General features: G+C 40.4%; 1 protein-coding gene across 1 annotated transcript in view; it reads right to left on the bottom strand.

The window, feature by feature from the left end:
- The window catches only part of LOC145987746 (uncharacterized), a 140,126-nt gene extending 121,879 nt beyond the window's left edge, over positions 1 to 18,247 (bottom strand). Inside the window, exon 1 of the mRNA XM_083122409.1 lies at positions 18,185 to 18,247. The gene's annotated coding sequence lies outside the window, so the exon portion shown is untranslated. The remainder of the gene's footprint in view (positions 1 to 18,184) is intronic.
- Between the last annotated feature and the right edge of the window lie 4,823 nt (positions 18,248 to 23,070).

The following is a 23,070-nucleotide window of genomic DNA, read 5'->3' as shown; positions in this document are numbered from 1 at the left end:
CAAAAATTAATAATAAATCTATTTATTACCTTACACGGACAAAACTTACACCGTAATCAGCAGCAACTGTCCAAGTTTATATAACTTTTTTTAAAATTGGTATAAAGATAGAAATCGAGAGGGGGCAATTGCCCCTCTGTGCCCCCTTGCAGGTGCTCTTGCCGTCTGGAAGAAATAGTGCACGAAAGACGTGAAAACTAAATCCATCTTGAGTATCCTTTTGTCTTGCTACTCTTAGATTCTGCAACCTTTCTTTCTATAGTCCAATGTTTGCCTTCCTTACCTCCTAGAATTGATTTCTGTACAAGTTTGAGGGCTAATCTCCCCTGCCCCCTGTGGTTGTGCCACTGCACCTTCTTCCGCCGTTGTTCCTTTGTGAACTTTCATCGGCTTCAAAATACTTCATTTTCTTCAAGAGCATAATATCGTTTAATAACCGGCGATATGATTCCTCTACCCTAAATTTCTGGATTAAAGTATAATAATATAGGGGCATGGAAATCTGGAAGGGGGGCGAGGATGGCCACCTCTCCCCTTTAGAAAACGAATGTCAGCTAAAAGTATATATTTCACACGTATAATTTGATTTGTCATAGTAATTTACATTAATTATTATAATGGGGATGCAGGAATGCGATAATTTCGAATTCAAGTGGTGTTTCTTGAGGGGGCAACACTATTATCGGGTTAATATGCAATTGCATATGGCATATTTCTCTGATGTCCATGACGAGGGGGGCATTTTACCCCTCCCCTTGCACCCCGTGCGCACGCCTATTGCTACTCATTTCTACACTAGTTGGAAGCTTTATTCAGTTTCGAGCCAAAAATGTAATTTAATATCAAATCAGGGTTGTTAAACGTCCACGAACCCATAAATTCTAATGGGTTCTATTGGGTTCCGCAACAAGACCGGAACCTTTTTTATCGCACAGTTTTAATTCGGTCCAAGTTGCGTATTCTTTCATTTCAATATGGAACTTAGACCGTCTTGAAATTGATCCGGAAAGAAGGTCCCTGTGCCGTATTTCAATTGATCAGGAGAAAAGGTCCCTGGAACGAATTTAAATACATAAAAAGGCTCTTTACAGTCCAGATCCATTTATGCTTGCTAATATTCCCTGCTGAACCGGAATTGAATTGATTTAAAATTCCTGACCCTTTAACAACCCTGGTTGAAATTCATTTTTTTACAAACAACCATATTTTTAACGGCTATTTCACATTAATCCCATACGATATACTGAGTTATTTTTCGCAATGTTCCAATGAAAGGTAAGAGATTTTGGCTATTCCTTTTTCTTCCGTGATGTTAAATAGATTATATTCGTCACGCGCCTATAACGTTACTAGCTAACATTTGTGAATTGTTCTTTCCTTGTAACGTTAACATCTACCATACTGAATTTATTTACGTTCCTTATGCAGATGGTATGTACCCAACTGCATTTTGTTCCGTTCCGCTACAGTGGTTTACATTTTGCTACATTCCTATGTAACGTTAGTTAACCATATTGCCTTTCACTTCATTCCGTTACGGAGGATTGCATTCATTACGTTCCTATGTATACCGTTATTTACTACCATGTTGCATTTCGTTACGTTTTTGTAACGCTAGTATATACCATATTGCATTTCGTTACTACGTTCCTTGTAACTTGTAACGGTAGTATATACCATATTGCATATTACGTTATGTTCCAATGTGCTCATTTCGTTACGTTCCTTTATAACGTTAATATCTACCATAATACATTTTGTTACGTTCCTTGTAACGTCAATCTATAACATATTGCATTTCGTTACGTTACATGGGTACCAGCAGTTGAACCATACTCTTCCTCCTACAAAATGGAACGTACCGTGTAACGAAAATTGGGTACGTTACGACTCCCTGGGTGGTTGACGAGCTCGTGCGCGACGGTGCCAGGTTTCCGAGATGGGGGTGGACATCGTCACTTGGAGAGTGCGGATCGGCCTGGGCGGCTTCGAGGGGGAAAGAAAGAGAAGAGACGGCCAAATGGAAAGGAACCCCAAGTGAATGTATATTTTACTTATGGAATAGTGGTGCTAGTGTTACTCTTGCGTGCAGGGGTGGAATCTAACCCAGGGCCAGAAAGAACGCTGGAAGAGATATATAATTTAGTGCAGGCAGGACAGGAGAACCTGAAGCTAGAAATAAAAAAACTCAGTGAAAGTGTGCAAAGTCTCATACAGAAGAACAGAGAACTGGAAGGATCATTGGCAGTGGCACTTGTGACGTTTTTTCCCCGCAAACTGTAATAATAAGTATTACGTAAATTTTATTGCGGGAAAAAGCCTCCACATTTCCCTCATTCTTCGGTACGCCTGTGCGTCAGTTTGTTATTTGGCGGCTAGTTGGTCAATTGACCGCTAGAGGCCCTCAGAGGTAATTCCTTTTTTTGTGTGATCACGATCGAAAGGAAAAGCAGTTCGCTAGTTGCACGAAAGACAGGAAGTCACGACCTCGACTTGTGTGAGCGATGAGGAACTCGTATCGCTGTACATGCCTCAGTTGGGCTTTCGATGATCTGAGGTAGAAGGGGACCACGCTTTTGTTCACTCAAACACGTCGTGGAGCTACCCCCCTTGTTTTCGCACTGGAGTTACGAACGATATGTGGAAGTTACAGTCGGCTTTTACTGAAGAAACTACGGCGAGTTGCAGGTGGAACCATGTGGATCAGTTTTGACAATTGGCCGTTTTGATCCTCGTTTCTCTTGTGTCGGAAATGGAACCCACAGTTTAGAAGACGTAATTTGGCAATTACGAGAAGGAAGTTTGGAAGACGTAATTTGGCAATTACGAGAAGGAAGCATAGAGACGACAGGACAAGATACTGTGGATGATTGCAGATAGTACTACCGGAAGGTCTAGTTCGGTTCTCTAGTAACCACCGCTGATGAGCCACGCAGCCCAATTGGTCCTGTTTTTGAGGTATGTACTTTTGCAACGTTTAACTCAGTGAACAGTGAAGTGTTTTTTCCGGCAAATGGACGTCTCGCTCAGTAAATTAGCGTGAGTTGTGGTACCCGCCGAAATATCAGAAAAAGTAAACTCAAATGAGAAGTTCGTCGACGTTTCCTCCCTTTATTCGTATCCCGTCGCCGCGGTTGCTCTGATCGGTAGTGACATAACCTCCGTTGCATCCCATTTTTCCCGTAAGGCAAGCACTGGCCGTAATTAATAAAAAAGAGAGAGAATAAGAGCATCAAAGGAATCGGGAGGGTTACTTTTGCCAAAGAAAAAAAAGAGAGAGAGAGCTGTGTTGACATAAGCCAAGAATTGATGTAACTTTTAACGGTATTTTTGTACCTGCGGTACGTTTATATACACGTGTTATTTGTTCAATTAATATTATTATGTTGTTACAAGGGAATGTCTAACCTTTTGAACATTTGTCAAATTCGTCAAGAAAGAATGGTTGTAGTTACGAGGATGTATTTGTTATTTGAATGAGAAAAGATATTAACCATTCTTCGTTGCGAGGTTAATATAATAAAATTGGCCTCGCGTCACAAACTAATTGTTGTAGTACGTGTTTGTTTCTCATAACAAAACTGCACCTTAGATTAAGATTGTACAAAATGAACTTGGTTGTTCGAAGACGGAGTCGTGGCAAGGCTTATGTTTAATTTAAGGCTTACGTGATTACAATAGAGAAAGAGAGGGGCAAGTCCTTGACGTCGATACGAAGAAGTCACTTGTTTAGTGCGCCGCATTGTATCGAATAAATTGGTTCTCGCTTGAGACTGAGGCGGTCGTACAAAATACGTACCTTTAACCTCAAACAACTACATTTGTAACCGTTAGGTCGGGCACGAGTAATTCGCGTCCACGGCCTAATTGCACGTCTTCTCCCCATTTTTTGCTATTTGATTGAGCGCCCACCTAATACGTTACAAAGTTTTGGTAGCAGATCTGGTTTTCCAGACTTACCTTTTCCGCTTTACGTCTTAAAAGAAAGAAAAGTAAGAAAAGCTTGGATTCACTTCTTTTTTTAATAAAAATTTTTTTTCCCCCTCCCATTAGAATCTTTTTCTTTCTCCCCTTTCTGGGACGTTTGGTTGTACCTTATCTATATTATTTATTTTTTTGCAAAAGGAAGAATTTATTAGCCTTAAATTTTGGAAAAAAAATTTTCCCTCATTTTGCAATTTGGTTAGTAACACAGCAGATTTTCCCACCCCCCCACTGGAACCTTTTCCCCTTTTCTGATCGTCTAGTTTTGTAATATTGGCGGCTAGCTGGTTTTACAAAAGGTCTGCAGTCGATTATATTTTTTTTATATCTATATTTTCCTTATGTTGCAGTTCCGTATGGTTATCTCGTATGGGATAGTCCCATTTAATCTTTTCTTTTGGTTATTTACTCTTTTGTATTTGGAACAGATTTTTCGAGAGGTTTCAATAATGTCAACCCCTCTTCCTGACCGTGTGTACGGCTCGTCGACCTTCCCATTTCCGCCAGTGTCTATACAACCTTCCCCTTTTCAGCAGACCCCGCAACTTCATACACCTAGAGAACTTTTTTTACCTCCCGACTATTCACAGGTTACAAACCATATTAGATATACCGCAGCAACAGAACTCTTCCAAGCTTTACCGCATATTGATGGTTCAGACCCCGACCAATTGTTTCTTTTTTTGCTAACTATACATAAAACCTTTAAACTTAATCTTTTGGATTTAGAATCCTTATTGTTAATGGCGTTTTCATCCACTATGGGATTACTTCGGGAGGTTTGGTACTCCTCCCTTATTGAGAAATTTCCTTGGCCAACGTTTACACGAGTTATTTGGTATCGTTTGGTTCCCTTTTCAAAATTGCAGATCTTATTGAACAAATATCTAATGCGTCCTCAGAAAACCGATGAATTCCTTTCTAGCTATTTGCATGACATTTTCGACGCCTTTCACATATTACCCATTGATTGGTCCGAATCTAGTCTTTTGGAATCGGTCCTGTTGAATTTACAAGATGCCACCCGTCTACTTTTAATGGGTTTTAATCGGCCCACTTCTATGGTCAATTTCATAAATTTATCTAGAGAAATATGGCCCATGGAATTACGTCGTGTAGAGCAACAAGCCGAGGAATACACCCCACACTTGGGTGCCTCACCTCCAACCCCATTACTTGTTCCTGTAGAACATCCACTACCGACTAGATCTGCATTTCCTTCTCCTACCCCTCCTCTGGAAACCTTGGATACGTCGGACGTGTTTCCTTCTCATGTGGGGCCACGGACTAGTGTGAATTTACCGACTCCTATGTGTTCACATTTGGGCACTCAACACGTTTCGGTACCAGCGGCTACCACCTTAACGCATATTGAACACCCCTTGACTATTATTGAGACAGCTGTACCGATTATTAATGCCACCTTGAATTCTATACCGAGTCGTATCCTTCTCGATTCGGGAAGTTCCGTGTCCTTGATTGCGAGGGGATTTTTGGCTAGCTTACGCCCCAGACCTCCCGTTCGTACAGACACTACTCGTACGTTACAAACTGTAAATAGTCAGGCTATACGCCTTGACACAAGTGTTGTATTGACCTTGAAGTTACAGGGTTTGTCCTGGAAATGGAAATTTTGGATCTCAGAAAATTTACCCCTTCCCGTTATCCTTGGTTCAGATTTTTTTTCTCATTCCAAGGGTACTATTTCTTTTGAACATTTACTTGTTTCTTTTCCCTATTCCACTGATCACATCCCTTTTGCCTCGTCCGTACCTCCCACCGCGCAACACCAGACACGGTCTCCGGAAGACGATAGCCCTCATTTAATGGAGGTTCCCTCTAATATAACAAGTTTATTACGCGAATATGATGATGTAGTTACAGAACGAGTTGGCAGTTGTACACTGGAACCTGTGTCTATTCCTTTAATTACTAACGTTCCCTTTCGTTCTAAGCCCTTTCAATTAAACCCTACACAAACGGCCATTTTACGTCAACAAATTCAGGAATTGATGGATCAGAACATCATAGAAGCGTGCGCCTCTCCTTACGCATCCCCTTGTTTCCTTGTTGATAAGAAGGATGGTGGACATCGCCTGGTTTGTAGTTACAAGCATCTAAATAGATTGATCGCCTATGACAACTTTCCACAAAGCCGTATTGATTTGATATTTCAACATTTACAATCGGCTCGGGTATTTTCTTGCTTGGATCTCTGTCAGAGTTTCCATCAGATACGGCTGGATGAGCCCAGTAAAGACTTAACGGCGTTTGTCACCTCTTTCGGTCAATACCGGTATACCAGGGTTCCTTTTGGTATCAATCTGGGTACTCAACTTTTGACGCGTGCTTTAGATAAAATTTTGGGTCCATATAAATTTAAATTCCTGGTTACATATGCCGATGACGTCTTGATCTTTAGTCCGGATGAGGAAACTCACCTGCAACATCTACAATTGGTTCTTCAAGCATTCCGAAGAGCTGGATTAACTGTTAATCCCATTAAGTCCAAATGGATGCAAAGGGAAGTCAAATACTTAGGATACATTTTACGTGAGGGACAGCTTGTCTTAGATCCCGATCGCATCTCCGCGATTCAGGACATACCCCCTCCTAGGAACCTTAAAGCTGTCCAGCGTCTTCTTGGATTATTGGGATATTATTCCCGCTTCATTCCATCATATTCAGAGTTGACTTCTTTTCTTACAGATAAAAAGAAAAAGGGCATAGCCTTCACATGGTCCGAGAGTGACCAACAACAATTTGATCACCTCAAGCAGGTTTTTCTTGAACATACGGTTTTAGCTTTACCGGATTTTTCTAAGGAATTTGTCCTTCAATGTGACGCTTCGGGTTTGGCATTGGGGGCTACTCTTAATCAACGTATGCCTGATGGGTCTTTACGCCCTATTGCGTTTGCTTCCCGTAAGCGGACCGATATGGAACGTCGACAATCCATATACGAGGCCGAATGTTGCGCGATCGTTTATGGATTCAAAAAGTTCGAGACTTATTTAACAGAGAAGCATTTTACTCTTCAGACCGATAATCAGGCTCTTTCCTGGCTTCTACGACACCCTGAGCAATATGGCAAATTTGGGCGATGGTTGCTGTACCTGTCGCGATTTTCGTATTCAGTCGAACATATCGCCTCTCGACTAAATCCTGTTGCCGATTGTTTGTCTCGGATGTACTCACCTGAGGAATTCCAGGTTTCTTCCTTACCCGTTACCTCTCTCGCTTGTGCGGCACCTAAATTCCAAATTATCCCCTTTAGTAAATCCGATATTTTTGATCTCCAACAAAAAGATTCAAGTTTACAACCGATAGTAGAACAATTACGTGCAGGTCAAAAATATAAACATTATGCTCTGTATCATGACTTACTTGTTTGGCAACCTCCACGCTCTACAGCTTCCTTAGTTGTTGTACCTCACACTCTTCAACATCTGATTTGTCGCTATTATCACGACACGCCTATGGGAGGTTCACATTTGGGTATTCAAAAATGTACTAAGAAAATAATGTCAGTCTTCTGGTGGCCATCCTGTGTTCAAGATATTAAAGCCTATGTCAAGTCTTGTGATACTTGTCAAAAGGCCAAATTGGCCATACGGAAACCTCCGGGGTTCTTGTCATCTGAGATCATAAAACATCCTTGGCGACGCTTATATATTGATCTTGTGGGTCCTCTTGTGCGTTCGTCAAAGGGTCATTCTTATATTCTAGTAGTGGTGGATGCCTTTTCAAAATGGGTTTCTCTTTATCCTCTTCGGGGACCTACATCAAATCAGATAGTGGAAAAGCTTCGCTCCTTGTTTCTCGCGTTTGGGGCTCCTTGCGAACTGGTGTCGGATAATGCTTCTTATTTTCGATCCCGTCACTTTAATTCCTTTTTGTTTGAATCTCGGGTGAAACATATTTATACTAGCTCCTACTACCCAAACCCCTCATTGGCTGAACGATTTATTCGTAACTTAAAGGCCTCCTTAATAGCGTATCATTCCGATGACCACACCAAATGGGATGTACACTTAAATGCTATTTCCTTTGCCTTTAATACAGCAGTACATGATAGCATTCAAACTTCTCCATCACAAATATTGTTTGGACGGGACATCGATGGGCCCATGAATTTTTTTTGGGAATTTCAATCCGACTCAGAATTGGCCGGTCCTCCTTCTGCTGACCGTGCTAAATGTTGGTCTCAGGCTTTTCACCATTTACAAAAGGCTTGGGCTACGCGGAGAGCCAGATATGACCCCAAAAGGCAACCCTCTTCCTTCAGGGTAGGGGATATGGTTCTTTACAAAACATTCCCACAGAGCAATGCCTTTCAGAAAGTCACCGCTAAACTTCAAGAACGTTGGGCAGGTCCAGCCAAAATTTTCAAGCTTTTGGGTCCGGTAACAGTTCTTCTGGTGGATCCTGAAACGGAGGTCTTTCTTCGTAAAGTGCACATTGCACATATCAAGCCTTATTTTATTAGGGATGAACCTTCCCCTGATGTAGATTTGTCCGATACCTACGTTGCTTCACTATTGCAATCGTCACGGGGACAGACTTATAATCGTCCACAGCGTCATTTTTCAGCGCTGTACTGCAATTTTTGCCGGCGAACTGGACACTCCTCACAGCACTGCCGACGTCGTCCCTCTCCGAACAACTACAATCCTCGGGACCCATGAGTTATAAACAGTGACAGGTCCATTTAGCAATAAGAATGTTGGGTTGTATTAGTATTGTTTGTGTATATTAGAATATTAAGGGTTTTATTATGGATTTTTGATAATGTGTGTCTTTCATTATGTAAATGTGTTCCCTTATGTTTATTGTTGGAACATTGTTTAACTTATAACCATTTGTTAAAACATGCTTCTTTCAAGATGGATTATCAATTGCTCACCTCATATTGAATTCATTTGGTAACTTTGATCTCACTTGTAGTATATTCTTGAGGAAATGTCTATATTTGGCTGTTTTAAACAAAAACAAATTGTAATTGGTGCTCTTATTTCCTTTTGTATTCCCTTTCTTTTATGTTTCCTCCTTTCTTTCCTATTTTTCTTCTATTTTTCCTTCTAATTTGCGGTTTTTCTTTATTTTCATGATTTACGAGGGAACCTACAAATTTACGTACCATCTCGGAATTCTGGAATGAGGCATCTACAGGAATAGCCACCCTATCCCCTACGTCAAAACAAAAAAAAAATAGTGATCTTACGTGTTCTCTGGAATACTTCTACATACTAGTGTACCATCCCCAGTGCTTTCCTCAAATTGTTAGTCCCCCCCTCCAAAAAAAAAAAATAAACAAAGTTAAGTGCAACGCAACCCAGTATGCTATTATCTTATTCAGTGCAGTATAATCCATACACATCAACCAAGGAATATTATAGACTATTTATAAGTGTATACGGGTAATATTTGGAAAGTAATGTTATGTATTTTTCATATTTATAATCGTTAAGTGTTTTCATATTTTCTTGTTCATTTCATTTCAGATTGCAATCGCTTCATTCATGTCCATCTTTTAACATCTCCTTAAATGTAATTATTAATTATTCATATTTGTTATGTTTCAATTTTATGGGATGTTTCATGTATATTTATATTGTTATTGGCTATTGACTTATACAAGGTAACAGGTTTCTTGGACAAAATATTTTTCAGGTTGTTTAATATTCAACATGACTTTGTGTGTATGTGGCTTATCTATTTTAAATGTTCATCGAGTTCTCTAACAAAAAAAAGAAGTCATGAAATGCTCTCATCTATTTATATCTACGTATTTGTTAATGGGTTTCATTATATTTATGGTGCTACGAGTGCTTATTCTATCTTGATTGATTTAGTGCCTTGCGTGTGGAGATTCCTTTTGTGCTAGACGGGGGAGTTTGTGACGTTTTTTCCCCGCAAACTGTAATAATAAGTATTACGTAAATTTTATTGCGGGAAAAAGCCTCCACATTTCCCTCATTCTTCGGTACGCCTGTGCGTCAGTTTGTTATTTGGCGGCTAGTTGGTCAATTGACCGCTAGAGGCCCTCAGAGGTAATTCCTTTTTTTGTGTGATCACGATCGAAAGGAAAAGCAGTTCGCTAGTTGCACGAAAGACAGGAAGTCACGACCTCGACTTGTGTGAGCGATGAGGAACTCGTATCGCTGTACATGCCTCAGTTGGGCTTTCGATGATCTGAGGTAGAAGGGGACCACGCTTTTGTTCACTCAAACACGTCGTGGAGCTACCCCCCTTGTTTTCGCACTGGAGTTACGAACGATATGTGGAAGTTACAGTCGGCTTTTACTGAAGAAACTACGGCGAGTTGCAGGTGGAACCATGTGGATCAGTTTTGACAATTGGCCGTTTTGATCCTCGTTTCTCTTGTGTCGGAAATGGAACCCACAGTTTAGAAGACGTAATTTGGCAATTACGAGAAGGAAGCATAGAGACGACAGGACAAGATACTGTGGATGATTGCAGATAGTACTACCGGAAGGTCTAGTTCGGTTCTCTAGTAACCACCGCTGATGAGCCACGCAGCCCAATTGGTCCTGTTTTTGAGGTATGTACTTTTGCAACGTTTAACTCAGTGAACAGTGAAGTGTTTTTTCCGGCAAATGAACGTCTCGCTCAGTAAATTAGCGTGAGTTGTGATACCCGCCGAAATATCAGAAAAAGTAAACTCAAATGAGAAGTTCGTCGACGTTTCCTCCCTTTATTCGTATCCCGTCGCCGCGGTTGCTCTGATCGGTAGTGACATAACCTCCGTTGCATCCCATTTTTCCCGTAAGGCAAGCACTGGCCGTAATTAATAAAAAAGAGAGAGAATAAGAGCATCAAAGGAATCGGGAGGGTTACTTTTGCCAAAGAAAAAAAAGAGAGAGCTGTGTTGACATAAGCCAAGAATTGATGTTGTAACTTTTAACGGTATTTTTGTACCTGCGGTACGTTTATATACACGTGTTATTTGTTCAATTAATATTATTATGTTGTTACAAGGGAATGTCTAACCTTTTGAACATTTGTCAAATTCGTCAAGAAAGAATGGTTGTAGTTACGAGGATGTATTTGTTATTTGAATGAGAAAAGATATTAACCATTCTTCGTTGCGAGGTTAATATAATAAAATTGGCCTCGCGTCACAAACTAATTGTTGTAGTACGTGTTTGTTTCTCATAACAAAACTGCACCTTAGATTAAGATTGTACAAAATGAACTTGGTTGTTCGAAGACGGAGTCGTGGCAAGGCTTATGTTTAATTTAAGGCTTACGTGATTACAATAGAGAAAGAGAGGGGCAAGTCCTTGACGTCGATACAAAGAAGTCACTTGTTTAGTGCGCCGCATTGTATCGAATAAATTGGTTCTCGCTTGAGACTGAGGCGGTCGTACAAAATACGTACCTTTAACCTCAAACAACTACATTTGTAACCGTTAGGTCGGGCACGAGTAATTCGCGTCCACGGCCTAATTGCACGTCTTCTCCCCATTTTTTGCTATTTGATTGAGCGCCCACCTAACACGTCACACACGGAGACAAAACGAGTGGCTCTTCGACAAGGTGTATGAGTTGGAGGATAGATTAGACTCAATGGAAAACCAGAGCAGGCGCTCCAACCTGGTTTTTTACAATGTTCCGGAGAAAGACAAAGAAACATGGGAAGAATCTGAGGAGACGCTAAAAAAGGTGATAGAGGACAGTTTGAACATGACCGTTAGTGAAAGATTTTTCCATCGAGTGCACAGGCTGGGGACAAAGAAAGATAAGGATAAGCCACGACTGCTGATAGCCAAATTCGAGCACTTTAAGGACAGATGTGCTGTGCTTCAAAGGGCCAAGGATCTACGAGAGTTCGGCGTTAGCACCGCGGAAGACTTCTCCTATGAAACGAGGCAGTGCAGGAAGAAGCTAAAAACGTACATGTCCCAAGCAAGGTCGGAAGGATGTCAAGTGCAACTCAGATACAAAACGTTGTACATAAACGGGAGGCCATGGACACTTGAGGAGCTGCAGAAGAGCGACCAAACCCCGACCGACAGAGAGGGGGAAGAGGAAGATATCCAGAAGGACCAGGACGACGGGAGAGGAGGAGGTAAGGTCAATGACTTTGAGGGGGTTGAAAGTGGGGTCATAAACATTCTATTTTGGAACATTGAGGGTCTCAGGGGCAAACTCTCCAATCCCTCGTTTGTAAATTTTGTGAAAGGGTTTGATATTTCATGTATGGTGGAAACGTGGTTGCCAGCAGGCGAAGCGCCGCAAGCGATGGACAAATACTCTCTCCTGCAGGGCGCGCAAAGGTCGGGGAAGAGGGGGCGACACTCGGGAGGGATTCTTATTAACTTAGCTCATAATATCAGGAAGAACGTGGAAGAGATAGATACAGGTGTAAGGGGGTTATTAGCGTCAAGGATAAATATTGGAAACTGGCATTTATATATAATAGTAGCCTACAGGCAACCGAAAAATTCAAAATTTCACTCAGAAAAATTCTTTGAGGACTTAACAAAATGCGTAGAGGATATAACAGATAGAGACCCAACAGCAGGCATTACAATATTAGGAGATATGAACGCCAGAATTGGAGACGAAGAAGTCATATCGGAAGGGGAAGGGGGAGGGGGGAGGGGAAGAAAAAGCAAGGATAAGACTATCAACACGGACGGCAGGCAGCTGTTACAAATGTGCGAAGCGATGAACCTAGAGATATTAAATGGGAAATATTTTGGAGATCGGGAGGGGGAATATACATTTGTAGCTCAATCGGGGAAAAGTGTCATTGATTATGCTATTTGTTCGAGGGAAATAATAGGGGAGCTGAGGGACTTCTATGTAGGAGACAGAATAGATTCGCACCACTTCCCAATCATATTGTCACTGAGATCAGAACCACATGAGGTGAGCATGGGAGAACAGAGTTCACAGAAAAAGGGAAAAGAGGTACAAACTAGAAAAATTCCGAAATTTAAATGGAACGAGGCGGAAAGGGAAAGGATGGGAGAAATCATGGGGGACGGGCTTACGTTGATGATGGCAGAGCAAATAGAGAGGGAAATGGAAAATGGGGAGGTGGAAAGAGCCGTAGACTTGCTGCAGCACACTATTACAAGAGCAGGGAGGCACATGCGAGTGCACAAAATAAAACAACCAACGAAGAGAGGGTGGTACAACGGAAAATGCAGGGAAACAAAAAAGACTTTGCAAAAAGCACTGAGAGATTTTAGGATATTAAATAGTGAAAATAAAAGACAGCTGTATGTAGATCTCAGAAGAAAATATAAACAAATCATAGAACAGGCGAAGCAGGATTGGAAAGTAAAAAATACGGAGATGCTCGAAGCAGCAATGGAGACAAAAGACACTAGAGCGATATGGGGGGTGATAAAGAAGCTAAGGGGAAGTAAAGGGACCAACAGTACCATAGAGCCAAAAACATGGGATATATATTTTGCAGAACTATACAAAATACCAGAGGAGGAAGGGGGAAATAATGGCGTAAATGGAATTTTCCAACCAATCCTGGGGACACATATTCCTGTCCTAGACAATGAAATAACAGAGACTGATGTCAGACGAGCAATACAAAACTTGAAAAGCGGGAAGGCTGCAGGGGCGGATGGAATTTTGGGGGAAATGGTAAAAACAGGACTACAAAGGCCCAATATGGTGGGAGTAGCTACACGTTTGTTTAATAGTATGTACAACAGGGGATTATTCCCCGAGTGCTGGAGCCAGTCTATCATCTGTCCCATTTACAAAGGAAAGGGGGATATGGACAATCCAAACAACTATAGGGGGGTCTCGTTGCTTTCAGTCTTAAGTAAAGTCTACACGAGCATACTGTACTGGAAAATTAAAAAATGGACTGACATATTTGACAAAATAACGCCATTACAAACCGGATTTAGAGATAAAAGCACCACGTTGGACAATATATTTACACTCCAAACATTGATGGAAGAAAAACTGAAGAAAAAGAGAGGGAAGCTATATACCTGTTTTGTCGACTTCCAAAAGGCATTCGATACGGTAAATAGAGAAAAACTTTGGGACAAACTGTGGGAAATGGGAATGTCGGCCATGATGATAAACGCAATAAAGGCAATATATTCAAAAGTCGAATTCTGTGTACGGTGTCAAGTGGATACCGTGACAGAGAAACGAAAATCGGAAGCGGGGGTAAAGCAAGGATGTGTTCTGTCACCCCTGCTCTTCACTCTCTATATAAATGATATAGTGGCATATATAGATGGTGAACAAGCCGACACCCCCAAGGTCGGGACGACAAGGGTACCGGCGCTCTTGTTCGCAGATGATGTGGTTCTGATCTCAGAGACAAATGGCGGCCTACAAAGGGCTCTGGACGGGTTGGAAAGATACAGCAGAGAATCCAAACTGCAAGTAAATCTGACAAAAACAAAAATTATGGTGTTCAAGAACGGATATGTATATGGAAAAGACGAAAGGTGGACTTTCAGAGGGCAAGAATTAGAAAGGGTAAAAAGAATAAAATACTTGGGATTAGTTCTCAGTAGGGACATGGACAAGACATATGCAAACGGTACAAGGAAAGGCTGGGGCAATAACAAATGAAATAATGCGGACAGTATGGAAATTGGAGAAATACGATATACATTTTGTGGAAAAACTGTATCGTACATTATTAATAGGGTCAATAGGGTACGGGAGGGAGATATGGGGAGCAAAGGGGGGCGATGCACTAAACAGAATCCAATGCACATTTTACAAGAGGGCTTTGCATATCAGCATGGGCACTGCAAACTGCGGCGTACTACGGGAACTTGGATTGGTAAGGGAGAAAACATGGGGTATGTTGAGAAGGGTTAAATACTGGGCGACATTAATATCGAGAAGGGAGAACTCGGTAAAAGGGCAAGCGCTGATGGAACAGGTACAAGGGGAGGAAATGGGAACATGGGCGAAAGAGATCAGAGGTAAACTATACGAAATTGGACTGGGATGGATCTGGGAGGGGGAACACGTCGACCAGGGGACATTGCAATTAGTGAAACAAAGATTAGAGGATATAGATAGGAAGGAAATAATAGCGGAATGTGAAACCAAGAGATCGCTCGAACTCCAAAGAAGGGGACCGCGGGAATGGGGACAAGTACCGTACATCAAGAAGGTGAGCATGGTGGCAAGAAAGGGGTTGGCATGGATGAGGCTAGGGGGATGGAGACACAACACAGTAAAAAATGAGGAAGGGATATATAAATGCGTATTATGCAATGGTGATGATGGGACAGAACATTTATTCCTATGTCAGGACACGCGCGTTCTGCAGGAGGAGGAGCTACGCAACATTAGCTTAGAAACTATGTTCAAATCAATCGTAGTGCAAAGAAACATGGAACTATTGGAAAAAGTGGGGGTATATTTACAAACAGTTAGGGGGAAAAGAAGTGTTGCACAGAGACGGGATAAGGAAGAAGAATAGGAAAAATAGATGCGTGCCACTTTTTTTGCGGCAATTTCGAAAATTTTGCACCTCTTAACTTGCACCCTGCATTCTCGCAAAACGACGTTGATGATTTGTGCAAGTAACATGCACAAAGACACTGAAGTAGGTGTTTTCACACTTTGTTTATTTCTGTCTTGAGTTCGTGTTATCAGTAGGGAGCGGGTTTATAATAGCCACAAAGCATGCTAAATAGACAGGTAAATTGGCGCCAAAAATGACAACTTCAAAAAGCACAAAAAATAGGTAGTAAATATCAACTTGTTATTGCCTTTCTTTTTCAGTTTCACACCTATTTTTTTTATTCTACGTATATTATATTTTTTTAAATGTTGTGCCGATTTTCTGTTACTTTTAGTTAATCGCAATGTTGACGATCATGAATGGCAATTGATGAAGGAAAACTCACAAATCGCCATCACAATTATGATATGTAATATGCAGAATATTATTGGCGACTCAAATGTTCTGTTTCTTGTTGTTGTTGTTTTTTAACATTCTCAAGAATAAATTCATGTTTTTGCTTTATATTGCATATTTATTATAACATCACGTTTACCACGGCGGACCTCCTCGGTGTGGTTTACCACGTTGCCTTGTAACCAAAGAGTGCCAGGTTCAAGTCCCGATGGAGACACATTGCACAATGGGTCGGAGTCAAATTTAAATTATAAATCCAGTTCCAATTAATCTATTTGAGCATAAAATGGACTTTAAACTATTTTTGATCACGACGACAATGGGATCAGTTATTGTAATAGTGAAAGAAAATAATATCTCCTTCAGGATTCAAACCTCGGACTCAGTTTTACAGAAATTGTAATGTCTAGACCAGTGGTTCCCAAAGTGTGCGTCGCGGCGCCCTGGGGCGCCCTGGTAGGCGTACGGGGCCGCCGCGAGATGTTCCAATATTTTCACTAAAATTCAGTCATTGATATGATTGTTCCAAATACATGTTCTTATTTAGAACATTTTACATAAAAAATGTTTCTGAATTTGAAATATATGTTTATTTCTTAACTTAAGGAAAGCAACCTATACACACTAACAGAGCGTTACAAGTGTTAGATAGGGCCTCCCCGGTGGCGTAGTGTTAGAGTTGCCACCTTGTAATAAAGGGGTCACGGGTTCGTTACCCGGTGCAGGCACATAGTGGTTCGGATCCCACTTTAAACTGTAGGTCCAGTTCCGATTAGCCTTATTGTGCATGAAATGGACTTAAAACATCAATTCAATCAATCAATCAATCAAAGCAAGTATTAGATATGCCTACATTCTGATTTGGACGCCGTGGAAAAATCTTGAAACACTAATGGCGCGGCGAAACGAAAAAGTTTGGAAATTCCTGCTCTAGACCATAGAGATTAGCTTTGTTCCTTCGTTCGTCAGTCCTATATATATTTTTTAAAACAATGCAAATATAGGTAAAGATTATTTCTCCGTTGTGTGAGGTATCGGTAGACCGTTAACATCTGCTGGCAATGCCAACAATGCATTAGTGTACAGTGTTATTAGCTAGGCTTCCACTCTCCCCGACATCCATTCTAAACAATGGCATTACTTATTTCATTTATTCCAGTGTTCGTGGCGGAGTGGTAAGCGTAAAGGGCTACGGAATCAGAGATCCCATGTTCAAACCTCCACCAGCCATTGGTGACTCATTCTGTTTGTCTATGCTCCCATCACCTTTCCATCCGTCCATCATTCATCCATCCACATCGACTTGTAAAAATTAACCTACGAGGTAGGAAAAAAGGTAAAATAGCCAAAATGAAAACCTATTGAATTCTAGCCGCCTCAGTGGCTGAGCACGTTAGCTACCGAATTACGATTTTGTCCCAAATTGATCTAAGTTCGAGTCCGTGAGTTTTTGTATTAAGTCCTCTTCATGCACAGATAGGCCAATCGGGACTGGACGTACAGTTTAAAGTTGGATTCAAACCACTATGTGCGTCCACTAGATATCGAACCCAGGCCAGGACCTCTTAATTATATGGTGACGACATTACCGCTACGCGATGTCCTCGCCTGGAGAGGCAGGCGCTTTTTTTGTTACTGTCCATGCATTAATTTCTTGTATCACCGTTGCATATCTTTGACATTAGCCAGAAGTGTCAGTAAAGTAATGTAAAATCAGGAAACGAAAATCAAAGTACATCCAGTGTTCAAATTGAAATTTTTAATTTAACTCCTGACCAGGTAAAGAATTTTCCTCTTAAATATTCTCGATCATATTTTGCTATTGCTAAGAATTTGACGTAATCATTTCTTTCAACTTCAAGTAAATATTACATTAATATCAGCATATAAATTGTCAGTTTCTGTACTGAATTTTACATTAAAATTAATACTGTTGTTGGTTTGCAAATTACAATATGTATTTGATGAGAAAATATTTCCAGATTAATTTGCCTTCCTCTAAGAAAAATAATTCTGATATGAATTAAAAGTCCACTGAGACGAGATCAGTGATTCCTGAACTCTTGTACATTAATTGGAAAATTTGTGTTATTTACTTTGTACCATCAGTCCGTATGTTTTAGGTACAAATCTCAAAATTTGAAAAGGGAAACTGATATGACTTTTCTCCTCAGCATTTTTTCAATTTGAACACTCGATATACGGACATATACATATTTCATTATTTAAGTTAAACTACGAACACACACACACACACACACATATAATTGTTTTACAAAACTGATTGGTACTTACTTTGAAATTCTCCCACAGTTCCATGCATTTTAGATGATAGGACGTTCCTCCGTTTTCCTTAATTTTTTCACATGGTTTCTTCCAGTTGCGAATCCCTATTTTCCTGAAACTTGATTCTGCATATCCTGAATCTGTGCCAAATTTACGGCATGGAAAACAAAAGCATGCATCAAGTTCCACACTATATTCTAGCCACGGCGCAGATGCAAACCAGTATTTTTGAAATAATCGCTTCCGCTTTCCGAACGTAGTATTTGGATAGTTTTGCAAAAGTGGTTGCCTAGGATTATCTACCCCAAGATCAGTTATTATTTTCACATTAGTACATTCACTTGTTTTGCCTAACTTTTGAACGTCAGAACTTGGATCAACATCATCTTCATTGTCGTCATGTTCCACATGTTTTGAGATAGTTTTAAAATATCCAGTTTTGATAAATTTATCCATTCAAAATGGAAATGCACAACAACGCTAGAACTCTTCCCACACACGAATAAAAACACAGTGACCGTAGCAACCCGATAGCAGACCTTGCTCGCAAGCAAAAACACAAAGCTAATCTGTGGCTCTGAAGCTGAAGCAAGGAGCAATTTTAAATCTCAGAACAATGTCAGTACTGGAGAACTCTCTCCATATGTCGCTCGACCCCCTACTGTTGACCGCTCGGCCTCGGCGGAGTCTTTGATTCCATCTGTAACGGAAGGGTCATTTGCAACAAAAGGCAAAAGGTTTTCACAAACTTAGGGTAGGGCAAGGGTAATAACGTCAAAGCATTTTATGCCTTTGGTTATAAACTGGTAAGCAACGAAAGGGTGAAATTTTGCTGTCCTACATTTGCTTCCGAAGATTTTCTTCGGAACAGTGTTTCCAACTCTGCTACAAATTTACCAGAAAATAATATGTAGTATTAATTTAGGATAATTTTTAATCGATCAAAATTTTGTTTGCGGGGGCCAAAGCCCCCCCTAACGACGTCCCTGTCAGTTAGGCAGAGCTGTCCAAGTGAACCATCCCAAGCAAGTGATCTTCTAGTCGCAGTTGAAAAGAGGACTTTCATAATTGAACTCGAGAAAAGTTTTTCAGTTTTACTGATGAGTTGTCAAAGCATGCTTCACTCTGCTCCTCCCCTCCCCTCCACGCGTGAGTATGATGCAGGGACTCGCGGGGTTACATTACCTTTGTTTCTACTGTACTTTTCCCATCAGGGCTTTCGTGCCTGGACCTGCAGCCAATATCATCCTCTTTGGGGTTATGTGTTGTTCTTATGTGTGCTGATGACTCCTTAGGTTCAGCTTTAAGCAATGGTATGGAGATTCTAAGAAGTTTTATCGGTCTGAGTCTTGGTAGGGAGCTCACTTCCTATGAACATTGTGAAATCAGAACAGTATATTTTATAAGGACCCTGGAAACCCGCGATGCAAAGGCTTCTCAAAAGGTTGCTTTCTATTCTCAGTCATTATGTTCTTCTAACTTTGTTCTAGACATTGGTAATTTTCTATATTTAAATGATATGATTAAAAAAAAAAGTCTTGAACAATTAAGAACTTTGATATATTAAGGAGCCCCTCTTCTAGATCGTGATTTGACCTCAATGAAGCTGGTATGTATACATACCATCACAGTTTAGTAAGAATAAATTGAATTGAATACGTCAACAGAGCATCGATTGGCTGGTTAATGTATTTATCACCCCTTGTTTGTGCAATTATATTACCTAGAGCGGAGAGGACGATGAGAGCAGCATCTATAATTTAATCTAAAATGTTATATATATATATGAAAAGAGATTTAGAAAAAAATGGTGGTGGATCTTTGCCCCCCCCCCCCCCCCCACTTCTAAATAAGTTCCGACATCCCTGATGTGTCCTCCTCTGAAATACAGAATTAACTTACTTGCTTGCAGATGGTTGGTCGGTCATTGATAGCAAAAAATCTGTTCTCTCTTACCTTTACATCGTTTTTCGTAAATGTATAGTGTGCCAATGGTCTACAGTTATGAATCCAGTAGAAAGATACAGATGGTCAACTAGTAGTGGATGCCTTAATACTACCCAATAAACAAACTTTGTAATTCACGAACTTTCACCACTAATTTGTTTTAAATGTGGTATTTAAAATATAAATTCCTACCAAATATTTACAAGGAAGGGGGTGGGGGGAGCCTTTTTCATATTCAAATAAGCGCTCAGATTCCTTTAGCCACATTGTCCACACCTAATTCAAAGGGGCCCAAAAACTCAGGATGAGGTGTGGCCCAGGGGGGGCAATTATTTCTTTCGCCTAAGGGACAGTACACCTTCTTCTGTGCCACAGGGTATACAGCATGAGAGTTAAATGTCACCATTATTTAGAGGGATTTCGTGAAGTTCATTTACCTTCCTTTCCAGTGTGCTACAATTTTGTGGACAGGAGAGAGGATGCTTGTGTGGATCAACATGGAGACAATGCATTAGGTGGGGGATGCTTACGAAAATTATCCTAGCTGGAGGAGATGCTTTTTGAAAATTTTGTAACAGAAAGATAACACCCATCTACATCCCTTCCACCCACACACACTTCAAGCATGGATGATCTATTTATAAAACAGATCTTGTTTCATAAAAAAATCTAGAAAGGTGTTTGGTGGTATATCGAACAAAAATGGCATAGTTAAATTTATGATTAATAAGATCAAGGTCTACTAACATTAAAATTAAACACAGTATTCTTGAGGCAACAATGTTTTGAAGGTCAAGTCCTGATCGGCCTTTCATTGAGTGATGCATTTTCAATGAATACAGTTCCATCATTATTACCTACCAGTATTTCAAGACTGGCTTTTGGGCCAGATGGTGCACCCACCTAACATCCAACAGAGACGTACGTATCTCTGTATGTATCCAGCAGAAAATACAAAGGATAATATTTGGCTGCATGAAGCCTCTTATTGATCTTAAATTGAAGTTTAGATAAGCAAATGAAAAACAGTATTCAGTATTCTCTGGGTAACTATGTATACCTTCTGTTAAAAAAGTACCAGGAATTTGTAATTTAAAAGGCCCGCGCAAATGATTTTTAAAAAATATTTTTTTCCGTAAGTTGGTAGCTTTGTACTTAATTACTATGCCAAACATGAGCGCAATCTGTCAACCAGTTTGTTTACAGCAGCAGGTTGAATCAGTCCACTTCAGTAGTGCATCACGATTTTTAAAATGAACGAAATTATTGAACAAAGAGTTTGCCTTAAATTTTGTGTTGGGAACGGAATTTCATGTGCTGACTCGCTAAAAATGTTAGAAAAGACTTATGGTGAATCAGTTTTATCAAAAACACAGGCTTACGAGTGGTACAAAGCGTTCAAGGGGGGCCGAGAGATCGTCGAAGACATGTCTCATTCTGGACGACTTTCGACCTCTTCAACCGATGAAAACATCGAAAAGTGAAGGAAATTGTGCTCGATAATCGCCATTCCAGCTTAAGAGAGATAGTTACTGACCTTAACATCTCTCACGAGTCTGTTCGTTCGGTTTTGGTGGATATTTTGGGCATGAGATGTGTCGCCGCACGGCTTGTTCCACAAGACCTGAATTTTCTTCAAAAACAGTACCGTGAGCAGGTCTCTTTAGACATGCTGGATAGTGCCAATTCTCATCCCACATTCATGGAACGCATCAGAACTGGTGACGAGACATGGGTCTACGAGTTTGACATGCAAACAAGTCAACAGTCATCAGAATGGAGGACAAAAGATGAGCCGAAAACGAAAAAAACACGTCAAAGTAGCTCAAAAGTCAATGAGGCGATGCTCATTGTTTTCTTTGATATTCGTGGTATGGTGCATCGTGAATTCGTTCCAGAGGGACAGACGGTCAATATAGAATACTATTTGGCAGTATTGAAGCGTTTGCGTGAGAAAATCCATCAGAAACGGCCAGATTTGTGGAAGATCAATAATTGCCACTCCGGGGTACCCGTTTTGACTTGATTGAAGCCATAAAACAAAATTCGTGGAAGGAGCTGAAGCACCTATAAAAAGTGTTTTGAAGACTGGAAAAAACACTGGCATGTGTGTGTTGCATCAAATGGGGCCTACTGTGAAGGCGACAAAATAAATATTGATGAATAAATGAAAATTGTGAGTTTTATTTAACAATTCCCGGTACTTTTTGACAGAATATACATATGTGGAAATGAGATATGAAATTATTTTGTCAGTGTGTTGGCATTGTTTTTCTTGCACCTCAGATTGCATTTAGATTATCAATAAAGAGGAAATACATCACCACATTCTTTCAAGTTTCTAATTTACCATACACCTTTGTTTGGAAAGAATTATCATTTTTGTTACAGGTAATCCCTTGTTGGTTTATTTCTCTTCATGCCATATAATGGTAAAATGTGAACTTGTCAAATTTTTCTTTGATGATCTTTATGGGTGATGCCATAGTGGTAGCGTTGTCCCCTTGTAATCAAGGGGTCCCGGGTCCGATACCTGCTGGAGGCACATAGCGATTTGGATCCCACTTTAAACTGTAGGTCCAGTACCAATTAGCCTTACTGTGCATAAAGTGGAATTACAAAACACCAATTCAATCAATTCTTTAAGGGTGAAATATTAGACCTTTGAAGATTTTAAATAAGAACGTTCTTCAACGACTTTCAATCGTCGATTTTATTGAGTCATGAATGCTCTCTTTCAATGACAATTGGATTTTGTACAGATGGCTTAATCAAAATCCTCTCCACACATGTTGCTTTCCATATCCATATCACCTGAGACACGCATCAATTAAAGTTAATTCCGTACAATATTCTCACATAAAACAATTCTCAAAAACTAGAAAATTAAAAATATCACTGATAATTTAGGTTAGAACAATGTGATAAGCTTTATTGAAATACTGACA

Source organism: Lepisma saccharinum, chromosome 5, assembly GCF_977018435.1.
Source record: "Lepisma saccharinum chromosome 5, izLepSacc3.1, whole genome shotgun sequence".
NCBI lineage: Eukaryota > Metazoa > Arthropoda > Insecta > Zygentoma > Lepismatidae > Lepisma > Lepisma saccharinum.
This window is presented reverse-complemented; position numbering and strand designations above follow the sequence as displayed.